This window comes from Gracilinanus agilis, chromosome 5 (genome assembly GCF_016433145.1).
Source record: "Gracilinanus agilis isolate LMUSP501 chromosome 5, AgileGrace, whole genome shotgun sequence".
In the NCBI taxonomy this organism is placed as follows: Eukaryota; Metazoa; Chordata; class Mammalia; order Didelphimorphia; family Didelphidae; genus Gracilinanus; species Gracilinanus agilis.
This window is the reverse complement of record NC_058134.1, coordinates 142,568,733-142,588,561: the sequence shown is the minus strand read 5'-3', so window position 1 is coordinate 142,588,561 and position 19,829 is coordinate 142,568,733.

Here is a 19,829-nt window from a genome sequence, read left to right as displayed (position 1 = left end):
AATCGGGAAATATTTAACAAAAAAATGAAAATATAATAGAACTTAGAAAATGTTAATATGTGGCTTTGCAAGTCAATATTCAGCCTACCCAGATCCTTCTGTATGGTTTAATGGCCCCATTTCTATTTTTGTTTGACACCACTGATCTAGTTTCATATCTCTATGTCATTTATAAGAATTACATGAAAAATTTTGTTGAAAATCAGATATACTATTATATATATACTATATAAAACCTGTGACTGTCACATTTCTGATAATTCAGGAAAAGAAATAAAGTTAGTCTGGTTTGACTTATTCTTGATGAAGTCATGCTTGTTCAGGGACTACCATTTTTCTTTATAGATGTTCACCAACTATTCCTTTAATGATGCCTTTTAGGATTTTGCTAGGAGTCAAAGCTATACTCTCCAGCTTGGAAAATATAGTTTTTTAGGCTTTGCTTTTTTTCTTTTATTGAAAATTGGTATAGTATCTGCCTGACTCTAATCCTACATCACTTCTTCTCTTTGCCACAAATCACAGCAATCATCTTCTCTAGTTCTTTCAATATTTGAAGGCAGAGAGGTGTAGGAGGTAATAGTTCTATGACTGGTGACTTGATTTAATTGAAGGCAGCTAGATGTTCTTTTACTCTCTTCTCACTTGTGTTTCAACGTCCTTAATGATTTTTGTTCTATTCTTCCCAGTTCAAAGATCATCTTCCTTGGCAGAGAAAACAAAAACACAGTAATAGTTGAGTAGTTCTACCTTTTCTTTGAATTGCTTATTGTAATTCTTCCACCCACTCTGAGCAAATCATATTTTTTTGATCATTTTGTCTTCAACAAAGCTTTAAAAAGGGACATTTTTTGTTGTCTCTTGTATTCATCACAATATACTAACCTTTCCCTATTTTATACATGAGAAAACTAAAATACAGAGTGGCTTGTTCAAGGTCATATGCTCAGGTCTTTTGACTCCAAATTTACATCATGCTTAGATCTTTTCATAAGGTTGACTTTTGTGAATAAACACAGCCCCTTCACGTGGAACTACATGTCATCTAAAAGCCACCCTCCTACACTTCTCATCAGGAGTATAGTCTGCTGTCACTCTCCTGGGCTAACTAACCATGTAGCATAGAGGCTGGTAGTTTCCCTATCAACCTTTCCCACATTTGGTATGGTGTTGAGAAGATCATGTACTCTTAGTTGTAGGCACAGTCAGAAGAAAGAGCAGCAATAAAGTTAGAGCAGAGAGAAATGCTTTCTGGTGTCTTCTGCCTAGAGCAGAGAGCTTATGGAATGAAATGGAGAAGTGTAGCTGGACCTATTCTTTCCAGAGCAACAGGGAAGCAGAACCTTCCCAGCACCTTGGATGAATCATATTGCCAATAGCCACTGCTATTCTGCCTTTGCCCCTATATTCTGCACATCTATTCCTCAACAAGCTGCTCTTTGAGATCTGAATCCTAATTTAGCCTATGACCTTCTAAAACAGAGTTTTCCAACTGATTCATAGCATAAGAGAATGGCAGTTCATTTATTTGGGGCATAGTTCTGCTCAGAGTTCTAAGAGAAATGTTTACTCGGAGTTCTGAGACAACAATCATTCAATTTGAATGTGACAAGCTATTTAATATTGGAATGAACAGAGAACAAAACATGCTTTTGTGATGTGTATATGAAGAATTGAATTTTACATTAATAACTGGGAGAAATATGGACACCAGAATTGTTCTCTGATGTGTTTACCTAATCATAGACAGATGATGAAAATTTACTTAGTAATCACAAGCTGAGGTAGAGTTGTTAACAAAGAAGACCCAGTGTCTGAACCTAGAAAGATAACAGAAGGGAGAGAAAGAGGGATCAAAGGATAGACTACAGAGCTGCATCTTCTAAGTTTGAAGCTAGAAGTGTTGGATTCTACTATTGCCTTTGGGGAGGAAGTCCAACTGAATAGTAGAACAGTTTGGTATAAGAGAATTAGAGAACTTACCCAGCTGGTGCATTAGTTTGAGAGCAGAAGCTTTATTCAACCTAGAAGCTGTGTTCATCAAAGAACCTTCATGGTCAGTTCCTGAGACAAGAAGAGGACATTGAAATTGGAAGCCCAGAATTGTGGATGACCCTGAGGATATGATTTTTCTTCACATGTGTTTCTCTGACAGCTTTCTGTAAAAGTATGCCTGTTCTCTCCCAGATACTGAGTATATATAACCCAATTCCATATATGGAGGACAGTATTATTGATAGGCTATTCAACCTTTCTCTCTCCTTTGTTGCTGAGGCTGAACCCCACCCTGGATAGGAGCTGGCTTCTCAGTTTATAAGTATATCCCCTCCTGGGAAAGTCTGTATGGGACAAGACACATTGGGTACAACATAACCATGAAATGTAGTAGTCTCCTGACATGAGTTTCTTGGAATGATGGAAGGAACTTCATCCAAAGGGGATGTTAAATTTTAGAAGATGGTTATATTTGCTTATGCTCTTGACAAAATGAATGTGCTGGGTATGGTGGTAGCCAGGTTCCCATAATGACCCCAAAGTGTCAGGAACAGGAGAAGTGAGAAGTCAGTGTTCCACCTCCTGCAAGAAGCCTTTCTGATCTTCTAATCTTAGTGCCTTCCCTCTGAAATTTTTTCAAATTAATCTGCACATATCTCGTTTGTTCAGGGTATTTTGTATGTTTTCTTCTCCATTAGACTAAGTTCTTTAATAACTTTTTGTTGTGGTTTAGTTATTCTGTTGTGCCTTTTTCATAACCCCATGAACTATATTTTCCATGGGATTTTCTTGGCAAAAGATACTGGAGTGGTTTACCATTTCTTTATTTTTCCAATGGATTAAGTCAAATAATGATGAAGTGACTTGTCCATGGTCACACAGATAGTAAGTCTCTAAGGCTGGATTTGAATTAAGGTCTTTCTGATTCCAGGCCCAGAACTCTGTTTACTGAGCCAACTAACTACCTCCTCCTAGAGAGCACAGGTTGCTTTTTTTTTTTTTTTTTTTTTTTTGTCTTTCTTCATATTCACATCACTTAGCACAATGCCTTGCACAGAGTAGGTGTTTGATAATGCTTATTAACTTGACTTGACTTACTTACGTAGACATCAGGCTAACTGATTCCTTCCTAGCACTTGTATTAAAAAAAGGCCTGCCTAAGACAGTATCAGAATATCTTCTTATTCTGCCAATCTTTTTGGTTCTAGAATGGCCATTAGAGTATGAAGCACCCTTGAGACAGATTCTTTACAAAGTGAAACTAGGACCCAGAATTATGGGAGGTCCTCTATGTGTAGTGGCTATAGGTCTTTATTCCTACTCATTCTTGTTTTTTAATTTCAGTATCATCCAGGGGATTCATTGTCCACAATTCAGAACTCAGGAGTATGGTCCTGCTTATCTAGGTCCCAGACAGACAGAGATTTCTTTTGGGGATCTTGTCAGACCCTAGAGAGTAGGAGCAAGTTTTGGGTATGACTTAGCCATTTTTTGTTCACTTTAGGAAATAGCTTCTGACTCAATCCATGACTGAGTGTGAATATAAAGCTTTTCCTTTTCTTAAAAAGTGTGCAGAATGCATGGGAGGAAGTCCTTGACATATGCAGGTTAAAAAAAAAAAGAGCTTGACTTATATAGTACTTTAAGGTTTACAAAATGCTTTACCTATATTAGCTCAAATGAGAAGTAAACTTTCTACTGAACTCCAAGCTTGCAAACTCACACCTAATAGGAGAAAGTAAATATTACTATTTCTTATCTTTAAAAAGATGGGCTCCCTGCAGGCCAGGGATTATGTCATTTTTTTTAATCTTGTGGATAACATCTGTGTCCTGATAGCACCACACTTAATAAACATTAAATAATGTTAATAATGATCTTTATCTAGTAAAGTCTTACTCTGATTCCTTATCATGGTATGAAAGTGACTCTGGCTTCTCGAAGATTTTACCAGAAGACCAAAACAGTGACAGGTCCTACCAAGCCGAAAAAGGTTTCCAATCTGAGCCTGGTCGTATCTCTGACATTTGGAGACCAAACAAGGTAAGGTCAGAAAAGCATTACCAGAGGAGTGGTTATACTATGAAAATGATGTCATAGTATGTTCTCTGGACTGGAAGTCAAGAGAAACCTGGGCTGAGAAGAGTCTTCGATGCTTTCTTTGTGAATTTCTTTATCTCTAAAATGGGAATAATAATTTCCCCTATATTGTAGGATTATTATAAGGCTCAAATAAGATCATGTATGTAAAATGCTTTGCATACCTTAAGGTATCATTTATATAGAATGTTAAGGTTTGTCAAGCATTTTGTATTATCATCTCATTTGATTCTTTTTCGATTGATTCTCAATTAAGCAGATGCTATACATTTTTCAATTTTATAGATGAAGAAACTGAAGTTCAGAGACATGAAGTGACTAATAACAGAGTAGCAGCTATTAAGTGTCTGAAAAATTCAAATTCATCAGTTAGTCAACAGATATTTATTAATCACTCTTGCTAGGTGCTGAGAATACATACATGCATTGTAAAAAGTGAAATTTGGGAAATGTATAAAACTACATTTCCCGTGATCCAACATGGTCCAACTGATTTCCGTTTCCGACGTCTTGACGCAGGGGAGAGCTTAAATCTCCTGGGTTAGGAGGGAGTGGTCTCTTTGGCGAGTAGGCGCTTCTGGAGGCGGCAGTTTTGAATGCTTACAAGCGCGTGGTCTAATGATTTTATCTATCAGCATGGCTTTAATTAAAATACTAATTTATATATTTATGAAAGCCTTTATCATTTTTCATTTTTATAGCATACACATATATGAATGCTATGTACATATGTATTATTATATCTATAGCTATAGAATGTCCCTGCCCTCAAGGAACTTGTACTCTAACATGGAAGACAATACATAAAAGAAATTCTGGTCTTCTTAACTGCAAATCCAGTACTTTGCTGTCACTCTATAAATATGGCCAGGTAGGTTCTGGCTGGATGCTATAGGCAGGATTTATGATTTCTGGAACAAGCACACCAACTTCTGCATCTCATTGTTTCCTTGTTAAGTCTCCCTCCAGGTTCAAAAGCATTCTAGGGGGTGGGGATGGGGAGGATGAATATCTCTGAGTCTACAGAAGATTGCAGAAATTTCTCTAATTGGCGTGTGTACTACCTCAGGCTGATCTGAGGGGAATTTCCTTTCCCTCTTAAGTTAATTTGCCCTCTCTCAATTCCAAACCAGGCACTTGGAGACTTGGATGTAAATCACTATCAGTGACCATATATACCTCAAGAAGCATTTTAAGGAATAGGCTTCCACTCCCAGGCTATGGTGGCTGTTGCTAAAGGACAATATCTCTTCCCAGTCCCCTCCCTCCGCCCTCTGGCTGGAGTGGAAAAGAGAAGTGAAGTGTCAGATGGGTGAAGAGAAGCTGAGGTTTTTCATGGGTGCTGCTTCAGGGAAGCAGGAGGAAGAAAGACACTGTGAGCTAGATACTGGTAGGCTCACTAGCTCTGCTCTGCTGGCCTAGGTGATTATACATCTTGCCATCTCTCTCTCCTTATCTCCATGTATTTCTCTGCCATGCCACAATTTCTTAGCTCCACTGACGTTTTCCTTTTGTAGTATAGGAATGGTGCATAAACTTCCCGCTCCTCCATTTCTCCATGTGACTTTGCTGTGTCTTGGTTGTATGACTTCTCTGCCTCTTGGCACGTAACTTCTCAATGAAGTAAAAGTTCCTTCTAAGGTCAAAAGCCCTTAAGGAACTGACCCTCTAACATGGAAGACAATACATAAAAGAAATTCTGGGCTTCTTGACTGCAAATCCCGTGCTTTGGAACTTAGGGAACTGTCAGTAATGGCTCCTTGCTAGTATTCCTATCCCGCTAAATCTCAATGGCAGCATTTCTGAGGGAGGAGTTACACAAGTCTAGGTAGTAGAGCAATTTTTGTGCCAGGGGAAGTACAGGAGAGCAGAACTTGCCAGCCTCACTCTTATCTGCTTAGCCCTTTTCAGCTGATTTGCATAGCAACCAAGGGAATTATGGAGGCTGAAAAGTATTTTCTCATCTCAGCTTTACCTAGCTCATTTGCAGTTTTGCTAAGTGAAAGCCCTGGGATAATTTAATGGGGACCTTGTCTAGGGACACAGTGAGTATTATAGAAGATAAAAGTAATTTGGGGTCATAAATCAGAAAGGAATTTAGATGGTGAGACCGAGTAGCAGCAAGGAAAAAAAAGGCAATTTCAAAGACACTTAAAAATAGCTAAAATCTTTTCTTGCTAACTGACTCGGTGTAGTTGGCTAGAGTCTATAACACAGGATAAAGATAGTCCTATGACTATATGTTGGAAGTGACAGACATCTCTCCCCTTATGGGAAAGAAACTTGACTATAGTTAAAGATTAGCTGCAGATAAGAAGCCTTGTATCACCCACCATATGACTTTTACCCTATTTATCCTGGCAACCAAAATCTCTGTGTTCCCTACAGATATAAATGTCAGCTATTATTGTTACTATTATTTGATTATTAATATTATAGGAAGTAATGCTTGTCTACCAAGACAAGAAAAAGCTATAATCTATGTTCATAGAGGGAGTAACATACTGCTTGCATCATTTGAAGTTTTGTAGTATCGAGACCATCCACAAACATACATATTTAAAGTTCTTCATAATCATGTTCCTAATTTTTCTTTCTGTGTCTTGTGAAAGTAAAGAAAAATTCTTAGTAATGCCAAAATGTGGTTAAGCATTTTGTCAAAATAGCTTATTGGGAGAGTCAGGCCTAGAGACAGGAGGTCCTAGGTTCAAACCCGGCCTCAGCCACTTCCTAGCTGTGTGACCCTGGGCAAGTCATTTGACCCCCATTGCCCACCCTTACCACTCTTCCACCTATGAGACAATACACTGAAGTACAAGGGTTTAAAAAAAATAGCTTATTGGCATGAAATATGGAAGTTTCATACATTTCTGATAACAAGAAATAAGGACATCATCTATAGTAATGCAGAATACTGTCTGTAGTCCAAAAATAGACTTTACCATAATTTATGCCACAAATAGATCACCCACACAAAACAATGAAATCTTTAAAAAGATAGAGAAACACAGTGTAATAGCATGTGGTATTCATTTCTTATGAAAAGACATTCCTCAGTGTTCAAAATAAAACTTGCTAGAAAGCAGAAAATTCAACAATTGAATAGGTTTCATGGAGCTAACAAAATATGCCAGCACATAGAGTAGAGGTCATTACTTGCAGATGACATAACTAAAATCAAGATCTCTAGATTTAGTCAAGAAAGAGTGAAATTCCCCCTCAAATATTTAAGAGTATATTTGCAGGAGATTTTTGAGAGTCTGAGGATAATAAATATTTTAACATAGACCAAGGGATGGAATGTGAAATTTACTGATTAAATCTTCTGGATATATGATGTGAAAACACAAAGGAGATAGAAAATGTAATAAAGGCAACACAAAGAAAAATCACAGAAGTTGGCTTAAGATAACAAATACACAGCAAACCAAATCATGTTTATGAACGCTCTTAGTCTGAATGAAATACTACCAAAGAAAATCTCCAGGATAAAAAAATAAATATATTGTTTTATTTTTCTCTTCCTTTTAATTCCCATGAGTCATCCATTATAGGATGGTTATAGTTTCACAGAACTACTAACTCAAAAGTTTTGGTCAGAAAGTTTAGCAAAAATAATTTCAAAAGCAACAAGACCTTCAGTTTAGATTAGAGCATTTAATAGATTTCTGAATGTACAGAGCCATCTACAAAATCTGCTTTGGGGAGGGAGGGGTTTGCCATGTCTGTCAAACAATTCTAGCCACTCCTCAATGGAGACTAAATCAGCGGGAGAAAAATAGTCAAGCTAGTTTCATTGGGGTAATCTGATTTTAGCAAAAAAACATTTTGGGCAACTTATTCCAGTATTCTAATGGATCTGTCTTGCTCATAGTAATTGCAACAACTCAGATTACTACCTGTTGAAGACAGACTAATGTCCTTCCATCAATCTGGCATGATTGGGGGAGGGGGGGAGGAATGGTGTCTTCCCAACATTCTGGGGGCCTTCCTCTTATTTTCATGCTAATGGTGTGGACACCACTAGAACAAATGAACTGACTCAGTTTTTTCTTTCAGTCTCTATGTAACCAGCTCCCATTCCATGTAACCTCCTCATTCAATAATTCCTCATTTGTAATATGCTTTTAGTCTGCTCATGCCTTGGTAAAACTGTCTTGGCAGATAAGATAAACCAGGTTCAGGATAATTGATGGGTCTCAAACCCACTGGTGAGTTAGGGGGATGTCTGTCCCAAGCACCTAGAGACTTCCTCTTGCAGAGTGGGTGGATAAGAATAATTAATTCTATTGGTCATGAAGGTGACTGAAGCAGGTAATGTGAAATGCTTAGAACTTGGGCAGATATTGAAGATGCCAAGACCATCCACTGCATCCCAGTGTCTTTTGTCTTGCCACTGGACTTCAATGACTCTGGAAGAAAGAGTGAGGTTGATGACTATGCAACTCTATCTCATTTAATTCTAATCATGAGGGAGTCAAAATATCACCCCCTGATGGAATTGGTCCTCTTTTAAAATGAAGGAAGCACAATGAAGGAACCCTACATACTCTTCTCTACTACTTTTTGATTGATCTTTACCTTTAGTTCTTCAAAAACTACATTGTTGTTATTGCTTACTTGTTTTCAATAGTGTTTGATTCTTTCTGACACCTTTTGGAATTTTATTGGCAAAGACACTGAAGTGGTTTGCCATTGTCTTCTCCAGTTCATTTTATAGATGATGAAACTGAGGCAAACAAGGTAAAATAACTTGCTAAGGATCATATAGCTAGTGTCTGAGGTTGGATTTGAACTCAGTTCTTCCCAACTCTAGACCTGGCATTCTAAGCACTATACCACCTAGCTGCCTGTAATCAAGAGATTATGGTATTCCATGACTTATAGCCATAGAATATCATTAGAACAAGAGAATTGGGCATAGAAACCAGAACTGTGATGGAACTCCTCAGAGAGAAAACTCCCTCTTCCAATGGAGGTTGACTTACAGCATTAGAATTGCCTCAAGAACTGAGAAGTTATGACTAACATAGGAGCACAAAACTAGTATGTGTCAATGGGATTTGCATCTATCAATCCATAAGTACAAGGTATTTATTAAGTACCTACTAGGTGCCAGGCATTATGGTAATTGCTGATACAAGTACAAAAGGAGAAACAATTTCTACTTACAATGAAGTTATAGTTTAAAGGAGTAGACAAATACATATTATATATATATATGTTCATATACATACATATACACACATATGTATACATACATATATGGATATATATAGATGTATAGATAGGTAGCACAAATACAGAAAGTATTTAAATACAAAATAGCTAGAGAGAGTAGGCACTAGCAGTTGGAGGGATGGATCAGAAAAGCTGTATGCTGATGATGCTGCTTGATTCTGATTCTAGCTCCCTGATTACTCCAGATGTGTAATTGTAAGAGAATGAACCATGCTCTCTGACTCTACCTCAACTACCTATATCTTTCCTTTCCTCATTCCACATTGCTATTAACAACCACAGAATCTTATAAAAGAGAAAGGATCTAATCTAACTGCCTTTTAATTTTCTTGATTTGTGAAGCCACTCACATAACTCATTAAATTGATTCTTAACAAAACAAACCTTTTCTAGTTCTTTGAAGATCAAGTAACTTTAAAATCTCATTTGAAAAGTCATTCTGTATAGAGTAAAAAGATATTTTCGCAATATAGTGCAGGTCAGTTCCTAAAAATTCAACTGTAGAGACAACTGGAAGAAATATTTAACCTATTCTTGTGGGCACATTGGCATGATAAGCCCTCAAGAAGAACTCAACCTGCCTTTATAACACTTTAATAAAAGCTAAAATCTGGAGGCCACTTAAAAGGAAAATGATACATAGTGCAGGAAGTAGAATGCCACTTATTCCATAGGGAAACAAATTCTTTGGTATAAGTGTACATTTGTCATCTATGTAAGCTTTTCAAAAGCTTTGAAGTATAAAAGAAGATGTGATAAAAGTTTGTTGAAATAAAACTTTAATTTGTAATCTGTAATTTCTAAATATAGAAGACATAGGTATATAAAACACATATGTAAGTGTATCTATACATAGACATACATGGATTGGGGTCTGGTAGAACTGGGTTGCCAGCATATCCCAGCAATAATATTCCCATTGGTTTCACAATGAAGGATAATAATGCTCATCAAAGTACATTCCAGAACCCTTAGCCCACATCCTATGCCCCCCATGGGCACACATATATGTGTGTGAATATATGTATACATGGTAGACCTCTCTATATGTTGATATCTATGGTAGATATCTATATCTCCATCTATAGCTATTATATCTTCATCTATCTGTCAATCTATCTATCTATTTATCCATCCATCCATCATTCCATCCATCCATTGATCCATCAGTAGTAGGATGATATAGTAGAGAAAGAACTGGGCTCCAAACCAGGAAGATTTGTGTTCAAATCTTGTCTCTAATTCATATTGTCTATGAGACCTTGGTATTTCATGTCTCAGTGTTTTTGGCAACTCTCTAAGACTATAAGATGAAGAGAAAAATGCCAACCTACATTGGTAGAGGGAGCTTCCTCAATCATCAGCTCCTATATTAGAGGAATCGTTCAAATACTATATGTGTGTGTTTGCATGTATGTATGAATAAGCTGTGTGGTATAGTAGATTGTAGACAGGAATTGGAAGCAAGACAGTCTATGTCCAATCATGCTACAGATGCCTACTAGTTGTATGTCTTTGGACAATTCACGCAAGCATTCCACACTACAAGCAATTGTAAGACTATATTGGTGATATGTTGATCATCTGCATTGGAGATAGGAATTAGCAAACCAAGGAGTTCTCATATTGATTAATTCATAGATCTGTGATAAACAAAACAAACAGAAAAAGCAAATCTGATTATGTGATTTCCCTACTAAATCAATGCCAGTTATATCCTATTGCCTCTAAGATAAAATATATATTCCTCCATTTAGGTTTGATAGCTCAACACAACCTGCTCATATTTCCCTGCTCTAGTCTCACTGGACAGCACCCTCCTCCACAATTCAGCCAAACTGGCCTCTTTGTCCCTTCTCTATGATAGTCCATCTGCCCTCTCCATATCTTTGGACTAGCCATATCTCCTGCATTGGATTCATTCTTCTTTTACCTCTGCCTAATAGAGCCCTTCTCTTCCTTTATGGTGCCGTTCAGGCAGCATCTTCAATATGAAGCCTTTCCTGATGCCTGCAAATGCCAGGACTCATCCTCCCAAACTACTTTGTATATATTCAACATGACCTAAAAGTCAATGTAGTTCTAAGCTACTAACGCTCAAGACTGACTTTTGGGGTACTCTAAACTTGTTAGCTTTATACTTAGGCTATGTATGTTTTTATATGTGTTTGTTGTGTTGCCTCAAAATATAAACTAATTGGAATTAAGGATTGCTTCATTTTTTTGTATTGGTATCCTCAGTGCCTCACACAGTTCCTGGAACATAGTAGGTGCTTAATAAATAGTTGCAGTTTGCTTACCTGTGTATATACATGTGTATATGTGTATTCTCAAATGTATGTTTGTACATATGTACATATATACCCACAAGGCAGAAATCAATCAATTTCTGTCTCTGATATACACACATACTTATATAAACACATATATGTGCATAAACACATATTACACATATTCTGTCAAATAAATTTATGTGCATGTCTGTATATACATGTACACATGTATACATAAAATGTAAAGTACATAAATAACTGTTCATACTAATTCCTCTGCACTTAGTCTCCATAAAGATATTCTACAAAAGTTACAACATTTTTCATTACAAAATGTTGAAAAGAAAATTGCTATTAGGATGACAGCAATATCAATGGTAATGAAATGTTTCTGTTGACTTTTACTGAAGTGATTTAGACATCTCAGGATGCCTACATACAACTTGCCAGTTTTTCAGATTCCTTTTATGCCCTCACATGGTAAGCCAATCCTTCCATGGTTGATGAGAGAACTAGATTACCAGAGAGAATATGTCAGCACAGTAAACTCCAGCCTTTCTCCAAATAATTGGCCAAGTGACTATGGCCTGATCATGACATCTGGAAGAATTACTGTCAACTCTACCTTAGTTCATAGAACATATCCAAAGGTATGGCAGCCTGAATAAATGTTTCAACAGTTCAAAACAGAGTCCATTCTCTCTTCTCCTTTCCCTTCCCCCTAAAGGACAAATTGCATGTCAACATGCCACTAAGTGCTAGAAATCGATGTTATGGCATCTCATGTTCTATTCAACTCTGATTCAATTTTTGTAAAGCAAATTTTCTTCCTAAAAATGTTGATTTCTTCATCTGGTATATTTCTCTCCCTCCCTCTCTTCTTCTCTCTCCCTCCTATCTCCCTTCCTCCTTCCTTCTGTCTCTCTGTATCCCTTTCTCTCCCTCCTTCCCCTCTCTCCCTCTCCCCCCCCCTTTGTCTTTGTCTGTCTCTCTCCCTCCCTCCCTCCTTCCCTCCCTCTCTCCCTTTTTCTCCCTTCCCACTCCCTCCATCTACTTGAAATCAGATGGAAATAGCATCAGGAAGAATTTATTTCTCTGTTTGCCTGCTTTGGCAGTGTAACCTCTACACAAGTGGGAGAAGGTGGAGGCTATCTTTGGATTATCTTTATTTTTAAAGCCAGTCTTGGTTGAGATGCTTTCCTGTAGAAAAGGTTACAGGAGATGTGAAAAAAGAGATAATTCCATGAGGCTCTTCAAAGATTGATGGTACTTAAAAAAAAAGATATTCTCAGTAAATACCCCCATACCCACCCCACCCCCCAGCCTTTACATCCAAAATAAGCTATGAGAATATGAGATAAATAACTTGGTTCCCATTCCCAGCCTGGCATTCCACTGAATGAACATTTCTACTTTGAATCCTTAGGTGTCAGTTTCTCCTAATACTTATATATGAGGAACTGTTTTATGCAGAGAGTACTGCTAGGGCACTTGCCCATACAGAGGGGACTGTGGACCCAGTTCTTTATTTTTTTTTTTAATTCTAAATTTTACAAAACCAAGCCAAAGAGCTTTTCCATAGACAAAGAAAGAAAAGATAGTACACAAATGAAATCACGAATCTCCTATATGATTTGCTTACTTCTCTTCATATCTATATAATAAATCCCATCCACTAGTGAGACCAATGCTAAGTAGAAAGTGTATTACATCTGAGTGCACTCTTCCTAGGAACTAAAATGACATAAAGGAGAGTGTGCTACTGAGTTATTGGAGGCAATTTTTTTGTTTGTCAGGTCAGGCCAATAAGAAATTATTAAATACTTCTTTTGTATCAGGTACTGTGCTAAGTTCTGGTGATACAAAGAAATGAGCTTGAGCTCACAATTTAATGGGAGAGACAACATGCAAATAAATTGTAGATAATCTCAGAGGGAAGGTACTAGCATTAAGAAGGATCAGGAAAAGCTGCTTCTTTTAAAAAAATTAATCAATTTGTTTGTTATATTAAAATTCCCTGCTATCTCCTCTCTCCCCCCTCCCACACTAGAGAAGGCATCATTTAACAAAAATATATGTATATATAAACTATATCTCTCATGTTTCTATTTATCCATTCTTTTTCTGGGGGTGGACATTCACAAGTTATTCTTCAAACATTAATTCTGTAAGTGCATATAATGTTCTCTTGGTCTTATTCATTTTGCTTTTCGTGATTCATACATATCTTTCCAGGTTTCAAAAAAATTAAAGTGTTCATCATTTCTTACAGTACAGTAGTATCCCATCACAATTCTATGCCACAACTGGCTTGGCCATTCCCCAATTGATGAGTTTCTTCTCAATTTCCAGTTCTTTGGCACGACAAAGAGAGCTGCCATAAATATTTTAGAACATATAGATTCTTTTGCTTTTTCTCTTATCACTGTGAGAAACAGACCCAACAGTGAATTAAGCTGGGTCTAAGAGTATAAACAGTTTTGTAATTCTCTGGGCATAATTCCAGATTGCTCTCCAAAACAGTTCGATTAGTTTACAGTTCTACCAGTAGTGTATAGTGTCCTCATTTTTTCCACATCAGGAAAGGCTTCTTAAAGAAAGTAAGATTTTAGCGGAAACTTGAAGGAAGTCTAAGAAGCCAGAAGGTGGAAATAAAGGACAGAATTCTATAGTGAGTGACAATGTTTGTGTGTAGGTTCAGGCTTTAACTTCAAATTGAATGTCTTTGTAAAAAAAATTGATGTCAGGTTGTGAAAAGAAATGGTGGGCCTACTCATTGGTGGCTAACAATTTGGTGGAACACAACCAGAATAGGGAACTGAGCTGATGATAACTTTAGAAAAAGACAGTTGAACCCTTTGGAGATACACCTAGAACCCTGAAGAGGAGACATAAGCAGCCTTGCTCTGGGATGGTGAAGCCAGAGCACTCTTACTACATTTAGATCAAGTCTGACAGTTTAGGGATAATGTCTCCCTCTTCCTTACTTCCTCTCTAGTCTTTGTAAATTGTTAGGCATATAAAGAATCAAAGATGTAAGGTCTGTGAAAAAGCAATGTGAAAAAGAGTTTGTTAGAAAGCACAAAAGGACTAGAAATCAGGAGACTTTTTTTCTTCTAGTACTCTTTCACAAAGCATTTAACCTCTGTAGGTCTCCATTTGCTCATTTGTACAATGGGAAAGAATTATAATACTCGCCTTTTCTATCTCAAGGGCTTGCTCTGAGCATAAAGTGAGAAGAGACGTGTAGCAATTTGATAAAGTCCTATTTTATAAAGTATATGCTTGTTCCACGGGGATTAAAAAGTGCCCAACATAATAACATTTGTTCCCTTAAAAAAACTATTAAGGGACCTGACTGAATTGGGTTCCTGCTTAATATTTTGTCGTTGTTCAGTTGTTTCAGTCATGCCTGACTCTTTATGACTCCATTTGGGGTTCTCTTGGAAAGAGGACTGGAATGGCTTGCTATGTCCTTCTGAAGTTCATTTTACAGAGGAGGAAACTGAGGCAAATAGGGTTAAGTGACTTGCCCAGAGTCACACAGATAGTAAATGTCTGAGACCAGATTCGAATGCAGGAAGATGAGTTTTCTTGACTCTAGGACCAGCACTCTATCTCCTGTGCCACCTAGCTGTCACATTTATGTATGAATGCATATATGTAAAACACATACATGCAAACATATACATTTATACATATTTAACATGCATACACACATATATAAATATACAAGTCAATTCCTCTAACTTCAAAACTAGCATTCTTTCTATTGTCCCACTGTACCTCAGGAGCTGGTTGTTTCTTCTGTTAGGGTAGATCTACATTCTTCTATCCTCTGAAGTGTTATAGTCCTATGACACCTTTCTGTAAATCCTTGCTAGAGGATCTGCCCTAGGTCATTGACTGTCTTGTGAATAACAGTGTCGCATTTGTGTTAAATTCCTTTTCACTTTTTCTGCCCATCCCCTCTTCTGGGTATATATGTTCTGGAAAATGTCTTTAATGCTATTTTTCATTTACAAGTTCATCAATAGGAACATGTTATAACTTGCTTATGAAAAATGAATGAGAAAGTTTTTATTAGGCATTTATTACGTAGTAAGCACTGTGCTATTTGATGGAAATATAAATACAAAATTAAGGAAGTTTTCTACCTTCAAGAATTAGCTATGGCTAATTACCCATCATTATCATTACAACATCCTTGCTGGGGAGACAACACAGGAGAGTGCTGTCCAAGGTGGACTGTTTTTTTTTTTTTTTATTAGAAAAGACACTAACAGGGATGGCAAATGAAGCCACAGGGGTGAAGACTGGAATACCCTTTTCATTTGTCCTTAAAGAGGTTTTTTTCCTTGTGAACTTAATTTTCAAATATTCCATATTCTTTCTATCTATGCAAGTCTCTTGCATTTGTGATTCTTTTGCTATTAGGATGTTCTGTGATTTGTTGCTATTTAGCACCACCAGGAAAACAGGAGCAAATGACTAGACTGGATCACATTTAAGAAATTATGCAGTCATTTCTATGATTTTAATCTGCTCACTGTTGGTCAGTTAGCTGGTCACCAAGCATTTGGTAAGTGTTTACCATTGCCAGTCACTGCTAAGCACTATGGCTTCATAGAAAGGTAAAAAACAAAACAAAACAAAAAACTCTCCATCCTCAAGGAGCATACATTCTAACGTGTGTTGGGGAGAGGAGGAGAATAACATGTAAACAAGGTACATAAAATATATATCCAGAGTGGATGGAAGGTAATCTGAAAGAGGAAGTCACTGTCACAACAGATCATTTTTTAAAAAATGACCAATATTCTCCTAGAGAAGTTATGTCTTTAGATACAAAATAAGAAATTCATGTCCTAAGAAGCTCTATAGTCTAGGAAGAGAATTAAGCCATGTGCACAAATAACTATGATACAAAACAGCATGTAAGAAGTCCACAGGGAGATACAATCAAAGTGCTTCGTGAGGTTCAAAGAGGGAGAGTTAACTTTCAAATGATTGGGCAAACTTTAAAAAAAAATAAATTTTTTTGACATTTTTTGTTTTTAGGTTACCTTCATTTTCCAGTGTATTCTTCTTCCACCCTTCAAGAAAGCCTTCCTTTATAATATAAAGAATAAAAAAGGAGGGGCAGCTGGGTAGTTCAGTGGATTGAGAACCAGGCCTAGAGATGGGAGGTCCTAGGTTCAAATCTGGCCTCAGGCACTTCCCAGCTGTGTGACCCTGGGCAAGTCACTTGACCCCCATTGCCTACCCTTATCACTCTTCTGCCTTGGAGCCAATACACAGTATTGACTCCAAGATGGAAGGTAAGGGTTTAAAAAAAAAGAATAAAAGAAGGAGGAAAAAAACAGTCCAGAGAAACCAACTAACATTGAAAAACTAATCTAACATTATTGGCAGTATTCCATACCCATAATCCTTTACTTCTACAAAGAAGCTGGGAGAAGTACCTTCTAATAGCTTATATTTAGGAACAAGCTTGGTCACTATAATTCTACAGGATACAGTTTCAATTGTTTTCTTATTCTTACCATTTTTGTTATTATTGTGTACATTATTTTGCTGGTTCTATTTATTATTTTGTTCATATAAGTTTTTCTAAGCTTCTCTATATTCATTATAATATTTTTTTCAAAGTAAACTAATATTCCATTATATTCGCACATCACAATTTGTTTAATGTACCCCCAATCAATGAATATCTCTTTTGTTTCCAGTTCTTTGCAATCACACACAAAAAAAAGTGCCACTATATTTTGGTGTATGTAGAGCAGTGATTGCCAACCTTTCAGAGACCTTAGAAACCAAATGCCCAACCTGCACCTCTCATGCTGTATGTGAACCTCCTACTTTTCCCCAGACAGGGGAGGGAGGAAGCATTCCCATTGGGCTCCTGGGCAGAAAGGTGAGTGGTGAGAGAATGTCCTCAGGTACACATGGAGAGGGGAAGGGGACCAGCTCCCTCCAGCATGTGTACCATAGGTTCACCAGCATGGATATAGAGCCTTTCTCTTTATCAGTGATCTCCTTGGAGTCTTAGATGGTTCATAGGCAGATCTTATGTTGAGGATTGAGGCAACAATATATCTAAGAGGAGATCTGAATAATAAGTATGTATCTTCCAAATTTGGCTTCAGTACTTTGTTTTTAATCCTTATGATTGAGTTAAGGCTCTCATCAGTAGAGAAAATTGTCACACTTCTGAGTAGACAGAGTAGGACAGACAAGAGGCAAAAGAATGGAAAAGCACAATCATGCTGTGTTATATTCAGAGTTGTGTTCAAGGCTACTTTTCTATTATGCCACATTTCCTTGAGTGAATGCATAAGCCTGTGTTTGCATGCACGTGTGTGCATGAGTGTGTATAGGTTTGGACCTATGATTCCAACAATTTAGAGAACTTTCAGTGTGGAAACTTCTACTGATGCATACAAACCTATTCATATAAATATGTTTTCAAAAAAGAAATCAAATTACAAACCTTCATACATGGAAAAAGAAACCCCACTGAAACCAATCCCTAAAAACTTGCTTGGTAAATACATAGAAGAAAATACTCTCCTGACTAAGATTTGGCATGGCTTCGAAGACAGGTTTTATTAGACTAATATATTCTCCAATGACAGAGTGCTAAAATAGATAGGTGAAGGGGAAGCAATAGCTACGATACATCTTGACATTAGCAAACTGATTCATTCTGCATCAAAGAGTTGAGAAAAGAGGCTCCAACTCACACTGAAATTAGATGAGGCTGCTCTCACCTGTTCTCCAATTTACTACTCCTTGAATCATGTTCTTCCCAAAAAGCCTTTGAAGGTGTTAATGGGGGTGTCTGTATCCCCACTTTAAAAATGAGAAAACTGAGTCTCTGAGAGGTTAAGGAATTTGTTCGTGAACACACAGTTAATTAGTAGCTCAGGGTGAGCTTTCAACTGAGGTTTCTTAACTTCAGGTCTAGCACTATTTTTACTATGTTATTGCAGTTATTTTCGTAATTAAGGAAGAATGTCTTGTCTCAAAATTGAAAACAGACTGGACTTGGGGTTAAAAGAAGAGGAGGAGGAGGAGGAGGAGGAGGAGGAGGAGGATGAGGAGGAATAAGAGGAGGAGGAGAAAGAGAAAATAAGACAAATGCAGGTAATCTGGGATGGAAACCAAGGAGGCACAAAGACAATCAGTGAGGCAAAGATGTTCTTCTGAGGCTTGTGCAATGGTCCCTAGTCACTGGCCAAGAGAGCTGGGGATTGATTCAAGTCAAAGACAGGCTGAAAGGAGGAGATTAAGACAGTAGAGGCAGGAAGGAAGATGTAAAAGATGAGAAGAGAGGCTTACAGCAAAGAGTGGTCTGACATGAAGAAGTTAATAATGTTCAAAGTCAAAGTCAGGAACAATGGCTGGGTCCTTTCCCAAGGTCAGCTACATTATAGAGACATGAGGAGGGGAGCTCAGAAATTTCCAGGTCTTTTCTAGACTTTTCCTGTCAAAAGCAGACTCTGTTATTGAGAGTATCTGATTCCAGTCTTAGAGGTTACTTAGCAGAAAAGTATGACTATTGGTTTAATATGGGAAGCAATATTATTTCTTTGAAGCCAAGAGGTGGTAGCGACAAAGGTCTGGAAGGGTGAGGTAAACCTTGAATTCTTGGGATCATCGATCTCTGATTGCTCCCTTTTGGTAAAGACTGGGGGATTGAGTCTGTGTACGTAGGTCTTATGATGTAGTTGTTATTTCTTTTAAAAAATGTATATGTGTTTCTATCTGTATTGTGTATTTAATTAAACTGTGATCTCACCAGGTTCAAGCTGGTAAATCTTCTTTCCTTTCTATCTTTCCATAAGTTCCTAATACAGTGCTTTATGCTTAGCAGATTCAGAAATATTGTTGACTGAACCCCAAGTAGCATTATTCACTACACATGGAGATGATTCCAAAGTGGGATGACTGGTGAAGGAATGAAGTAGAAGTTGAGGAGCAGAACTGTGTGATAGCTTTGGGGGATAGGATCAGAATTGACAGGAACCTTGATAAGCTAGAAAAGCCATTAAAAATCAGCCCAATGACTTTAGCAATACATTTCAGGAAGAAAAACAAACTATGAAAGTAAGATGAGTAATGACTAGCTAAGCCCAAATATCAGAGAGAAAGATCTCAGAGTCAGGGTGAATTACCAAGGCCAGTGTGAGTCACCAATGTCTCTTGTTGAAA